The sequence below is a fragment of the Sminthopsis crassicaudata genome, chromosome 2 (assembly GCF_048593235.1).
Source record: "Sminthopsis crassicaudata isolate SCR6 chromosome 2, ASM4859323v1, whole genome shotgun sequence".
Taxonomy (NCBI): domain Eukaryota; kingdom Metazoa; phylum Chordata; class Mammalia; order Dasyuromorphia; family Dasyuridae; genus Sminthopsis; species Sminthopsis crassicaudata.
Genome location: NC_133618.1, coordinates 116,975,456 through 116,982,181, shown reverse-complemented (window position 1 = coordinate 116,982,181; position 6,726 = coordinate 116,975,456). Strand labels below are relative to the sequence as shown.

The following is a 6,726-nucleotide window of genomic DNA, read 5'->3' as shown; positions in this document are numbered from 1 at the left end:
GTGAGTGGGTAGAGTACAAAGGAGTAGGCAGAGGGCAAAAAGCAGTTATCAGGTGCTTTCTATGTGCCAAATACTGTGCTATATAGTATCTCATTTATAGAAAACACCAGATTTGGGAAGTTTCCCTTCATTGTTTTTTGAAATATAATATCCTGGTTCTTTCTGTTCATGACTGTTGTTTGGAGCAGCTAGGTGCCGAAGTGGACAGAGCACCAGCCTCGAATTCAGGAGGACCCAAGTTCAAATCTGGTCTCAGACACTTAATACTTCCTAGCTGTGTGACCCTGGGCAAGTCACTTAACCCCAGCCTCAGGGGGGAAAAATGACTTTGTTGTTCCATTAATTCTCGATTTGTGTTTCTTTAGGTTGTTGTCCAGGTAAACTGATATTCCTTTGAGATACCTTATGTTTTCTTTTTTTTTCTTTTTCTTGGTTTCATGGAGATAGTAACTTCTGCTTGGTCCACTCTAATTTTTAGTCTAGTCAAGGCTTTATATCTCTTATCTGATTAATTCTTCTTCCAAGGTTTTCTCTTGCTTTCTAGTTCTTCACTCAAGTTCTCATTTTATTTATATCATATTTAACTCTTAAAAAATTTTACTTAATGTTTTCCAGTAATTCTAATTGATCTTGTGAACAAGATATGCTAATATGACTTTGTTCATATATATTTTAGAATTACTCTCTTATTTGAATCCCTAAGTGTCCTTGCCTGCATAATAATTCTTTATCTTCTGTATCTTTTCAGGGCAGAAGTAGCATACTTATGGTTCCAACTTTATATCCTGATGTGGACATTTGTGTTAAAGTCAACCTCTGCATACTTCAGGTGGGAATTTTGGTCCTGCTGCACTATGTTGGATTTTGTTGCTACATGCTCTAAATATTGAGTTTGCTACTTTTCAAGAATCTTGGGGGCTAGCTCAGATCAGGAAACTAAAACCCTGCATCAGGCCATAAGTGATCTCATGAGTATGATTGTTACTTCCCTGGTCTAAGCTTTACAAGATCTTTCCTAGGAGTAACATAACTACAGGCTTGAGTTTAGGAAAGCAATGGTAGACATTGCAGATCCTATCCCCAGTCAACCAATTGAAATCTTTAGATTCCAAGACAGAACTCTATATTGATGCCTGGTCAACAATTCTTACTCTCATCACTTCCCTAGGATTCCAATCCAAACCCTGCCACTTCATTGCCCTACAACCAATAATAAATCACCTCTCCACTCTCTTTGTAATCACTGATAAAAATAGGAGTAAGATTAATTGTATTACCTACTTCACTAAGGTTTTACAATAATATAATAAAATTTCATTTTGTAAATATTTACTATTATGTTCAAAACAATAAGGATCAAATATTCTATCTTCAAGGACCATGGTTATTTCCCCTACCTCAAAGTATTAATAGTATCTTACTACATTTCTTTGATGTATCTTTTATTATTATTAGATGCCATTGACCATATGTGGTTGCCTATAATGAAAACTTAGCAGCTCAGTGAGTGACATTATGGAAGCCCAAAAGACCTAAACAAAGTAGAGAGTAAGGCCTAGGTGAAGATCGGGCTGAAGATCCTACAATATCCCACCACTTACAATGGAGCCTGACCTTTACAGCAGAATCAGCAGGGACCATTGCTTTACAGACCTTACTGAGGATCAAATACCTTTTTTGAGAGCTTGAAAGACATCATTGCCCTAGGCTCTTCCCTTTTAGAATGAGGAAATTATGCTCCCAGATCCAGGAAGAAAAATGTGTTCTGATAGCAGCTCATGGCAATAGTCTTGGAAGGATCATCAAACATCTTGAAGGTCTGTCTGAAGAAAGTATCATGGAGCTGAATCTACTCATGATCATTCCCATTGTGTATGAGTTGGACAAGAATCTGAAACCAATCAAGCCCATGTAGTTCCTTGGGGATTAAGAGACCATGGGCAAAGACACAGAGGCTGTAGGCAACCAAGGCAAGGACAAGAAGTAAAAGATGGCTAACAGCACAAGCCAGCAATGGCCAGATCCTTCTCTTTTCACTAACCTTAAGGAACACAACACATAGCTGCAGGTGAAGAACTGATGGTTCCTTTTCTCAAATCTTCCAATTTCAGACCAGTTCCTTTCTTTTCTTCGGCCCCTCCCCTTAACCACATTAGTCAAAATGCCTTTTTGGTAGTTTGGCTCAATAAGGACCTGGTTAGGGGTTATGGAATCATAGTAAGAAATGACTAATGTAGGGAGTTGAAAGAAGCAATTGTTCCAGTTATTCTTATGAGCTAGTTCTGCCAGTAGGAGAGCCTTCTCTGAGGTTGTCATAAGAAGCTGCCTATAATCTGAGTGGTCATTTAACAAATTATAAAGACTTGTTTGGATGTTTCCTCCTTGACCAAGAAAAATGGATTTGGAAAATTGAGATTATATCCTAATATTTATGTGTTGCATTTGCTTTCACAAAAGACCCTTCCAGACTGATTCTTAGTGGCTTTTGAAATTAAACTGCCACACATAGTAGTCATCAAAGATTTCAAGCCATATCAGAGAAACGGTAGTCTGTTGACTTCTAAGAGTGGAAAATAATGGCCCATGTTCTGTTCTGTGGCAGTGAAATGTCCCTAGATCATGTTGAAATGTGTATCAGTGTCCAATTGCTTTCTACCTTGTGTCCAGCCACCTGAGTCCTCATCAATTTTAGTATAATTGTGCTAACCCTGTTCTCCCCTATTTTTTGTTGTTCCCTATAATAAAGGAGTAATGTGTTTTTTAAAAAGTGATAAAAGAGGGGCAGCTAGATGGCGCAGTGGATAGAGTACCAGCCCTGAAGTCAGGAGACCTGAGTTCAAATTTTAACTCAGATCCTTAACAGTTCCTAGATATGTGACCTTAGGCAAGTCACCTAATCTCAACTGCCTCAGGGGGAAAAAGTGAGATAAGGAGGTAAGAAGAAGGGGAATTCTCAACAGTTGGTCTAAATATTTGCAATTAAAACATGAAGTAAGATTGTCAGCTAAGAAGGTGGTAGGAAGAAGAATCATGAGATTTTTGAGGAACAAAGAAAAGATTTGTTAAATCTGCTACAGTGGCTATGATAGAGAGTCAATAGGGATTTGTTGAAGGATTGATTTACTCTAGAAAGGACCCAGTTGGAGATTATATAACATTAATTTATAGTGGATTCAGTTGGCATGATTGTGCATCTGTGGTTGATGGCAACAAGATCAAGGCTGTGACCATTTCCATATATTGCTGAAGTAGAATGGAGGAGTAGATCATGGGAAATAAATAAGTTGAGGAAATGAGAAGTGAGGGTAGTTGAGAGAATATCAATATATGTAGGAGAGAGTATCTTTAGTAGGAAGACAGGAGTTGGGCAAGAAAGAAAGATTATGAAACATCCATTAAAAGTTTTGATGAAGAAAGGACAGTACCCTAAAAGTCAGTAGACAATAGCCACCAGAATCTCAATAAATATGGACTAATTGAACCTCAGAGGAGAAGAAATTCATGAGTGATGGTTCTAAAGGGAGAGTCCATAACTGGCCAAGAAGATTAAGGAGTATTCCAACCTCCCACAAGTGAAGGAAAATAAGTGAACGTGCAATCACTACTGAAACACAGTAAGCTAAGTTGTCATCAAGAGGGAGCCAGCTTTCAGTGAGTACAAGAAGAGGGAGTCAGATATTACTTAGAGCAAAAACAGACTAATGAATTCCTCATCACGGGAGGAAGATGAAATAGCTCTGAGGTGAAGTTCCTATGGTATCTCCATTAAAAGAAAAGGAGTCAGAAAATGAGGGTCAGGGGAACATAAAGAAGAAAGATTAAAATGACCAAAAATTTCAAAGAGAAGCAAATTTAGCTATCAACCTAAAGCACAAGCAGACAAATCAACAAGATATTGAAACAGAAGATGGCCACAAAGATATCTAAGCAAGTGAAAGCATCTCTAATTACTTTATAACACAAAGCAATCTAAACCAATACATGACCAGGCAGACAATCTTGGGAATTCCCACAAGATCCTAGAAAAACAATGATTTTCCTGAATAGTTCAAAAAAGAAATAACCATCTTGAAGCAAGATTAAAAGGGACCACATTTGTGACCTGCATAACAGAAAAAATAGCTCAGAATAGAAAAATTGGAGTCCATGGAATTAGTCCATCCTACAAAGAAGAGAAAGAAACAGCAACAAAATGGGAATACAAATATACTAAAGTAAAAGACACTTTGAAAGTCAGGAATAGAAATTTATTGATATTGATTTTAATTGTACTGATTTTATTGGTATTAAAAATATATATGATCTCCGTACAAGGAAAATACCTTGATCTAACATACAAGGATATCTAAAAACAGCTTCACTTCGCAGAACAATATGAGAAGTCAAAGTAACTTCAACAATATAATTCAGAAATAATACCAAAAAACTGTCTAAAATTTCTGATTTCAGAAAAGAAACTGCTGCTTGAAAATCTACAGATGACCTCTAGGAAGTAGCTGGCAAAGCAGTGAATAGAATGCTGGAATTGGAATAAAAAAGACCAGAGTTATAAATCTGGCCCCAGACACTTTCTTAATATATGATTCCTAGGCAAGTCACTTAACTTCTATTTGCCTCAGTTTCCCTGACTGTAAAATCAAGCAGATTGCTCTGAGGATTAAATAAGATAATATTTTAAAGCACTCGTACAGTGTCTGCCACATAGTAAAAGCTATATAAATGTTTTCCCACTCCAGGAAAATACTATGATATTTCCAAGACATATAGTGCTAAAATTTTATAATACTAATGACAACAAATTCTCTATTTGACACGGTTGACCAGACAAAAGACTTTGAAATAACAAAAAGGAAATTCAAATACCACAAAACCATTCTGAATCCACCATAAAACACAAAGGAATGAAATTATATATTCTAAAAAGAAAAGAAGTTCAAGATGCAACTCAAAATGGCATATCCTACAAATATGAGGTTAATCTGTAATAAAAAAAAGATGACTGTTCAGTAAAAATTAGGCCTTTGAAACATTTATATAAAGTTCCACTGACTCACTGGATCCACTGGATCTTTCTCATGCCATCAAGGCACTGTTTCATCATCCCTGATATTCCCTTCAGTCACTAATGGCCAATCAGAAGCATCCTAAGTCTTTTTTCATCCAAAGCACCCATGTGCTGACTAAGGCATACTTGGTCAGTCATAATCAAGCAGGAAACTTTTGTAAATATTCTATGCAGCTTTCAGTTACATGAATCTATCTATATCTATGTGATATGCATTAAATGTATGTGCGTATATCTACTGCATATATACATATATATGGCTATATACATATACATAAGTGTATATGTGTGTGCATATAGAAACACAGATACATATAGATGTTCATATTGTCTCTCCCTATAGAATGCAAAGCTCCATAAAGATAGACAATTTCATTTTTTTCCTTGGTATCTCCAGCCCCATCACAGTTACTGGCACATGATGTTTAGTAAATGTTTATTGATTAATATGTTCATATACCACACACATGTAGAATATCATAATGGATATAGTAACAAGTTTAGGGGGGAAAAAAAGGAAATACAGAATAGGTGACATTTGAAAGGTTGTTGATGTGCCTCAGACAGCTCCCTGCCCCTTTTCCATTAAGTCAGGAGAGGTTGTTCTCTGTACTGGGAAAAGGGGTTCTTATCCTGAAAAGCTTTCTACACTGCTAAAATCATGCATTTGCATATATAACCCAGGCATATATACATAGCATTAGCATCCAAACTAAAGATGCTAAAGAATATCACATTATTTTTTCCTAATGATAATATTTCTAAGAATTGCTGTCAGTACTATTTGTGAACTTGGTATGAATCTTCACTAAGCATTTCTCTAGAAGTGAAATTACTTATGTTTGGGGGGGGGTGTGCATGAATATTTGTTTATATATGTTCATGCTTGTGTGCATATGTGTGCCTCTGTTTGTGTATGTGTATGTGTGTCTTTTCCTTTGCAATTGGAACACTGAAGTGATGATTCCAGGAAATGATTCTTTTTCTGGTGGCACTATTCTGTTAAGTGTATTTCTCAGACTCAGTTATTTTATCACACTTCCCTCAGGACACTGCCCTTAGCTTGGCTTCCAAGTAGAAGTAGCAATAAAACTCACTTTTTTACTTCAACTTTAAAATGCCAGCATATTTCAGGCATTCTATTCCTTTGTGGGGCTGAAGGAGGAGAAAAAGAACGCCTGGGGGAAGGGAATGGAGAGCAGAAGAAATAAAGGGAAAAGAAGGAAGAAAAACAGAGAAAAGTTGAATTTATAAATGAGATAAAGGGAAGGAGGAAAGAAGCTCAGAAGAACATTGAAAGAAGAAAAAAGGGAAATGAGAGGAAACTAGGAGTAGAGTGAAGATGAAAGAGATATCTGAAACAGTATACTCTTTAATGTTGGTTTCTCTTGAAATGAAAAATAATTTGGTAAAAGCCAGCAAATCAACAAGTTCCAGTTTCAGGGCTTTTTGCTTTTGAACCTTATGTATCATTCAATAAGAGTTTCTGTCACATCACAGATGATGCACTCTGTAAACAATTGTAAAGAAATCATACCCATGAGAAGAGATTTCTCAGAGCAACAGCCTTCCAGAAGAGCTTTCAACCAAGCTCAATGTTCAGCATTATCTCAGAGAGTGCTGAGGTGAGCTGGTGGGCAATGAAGAGAAGAAACAATCTG

The 6,726-nt window shown here is 36.6% G+C and overlaps 1 pseudogene; it reads left to right on the top strand.

Annotated features, from left to right (window-relative positions):
- The first annotated feature begins 1,469 nt into the window (after positions 1 to 1,469).
- Positions 1,470 to 1,987, top strand: LOC141553252 (phosphoglycerate mutase 1-like; annotated as a pseudogene).
- Positions 1,988 to 6,726: the final 4,739 nt, after the last annotated feature.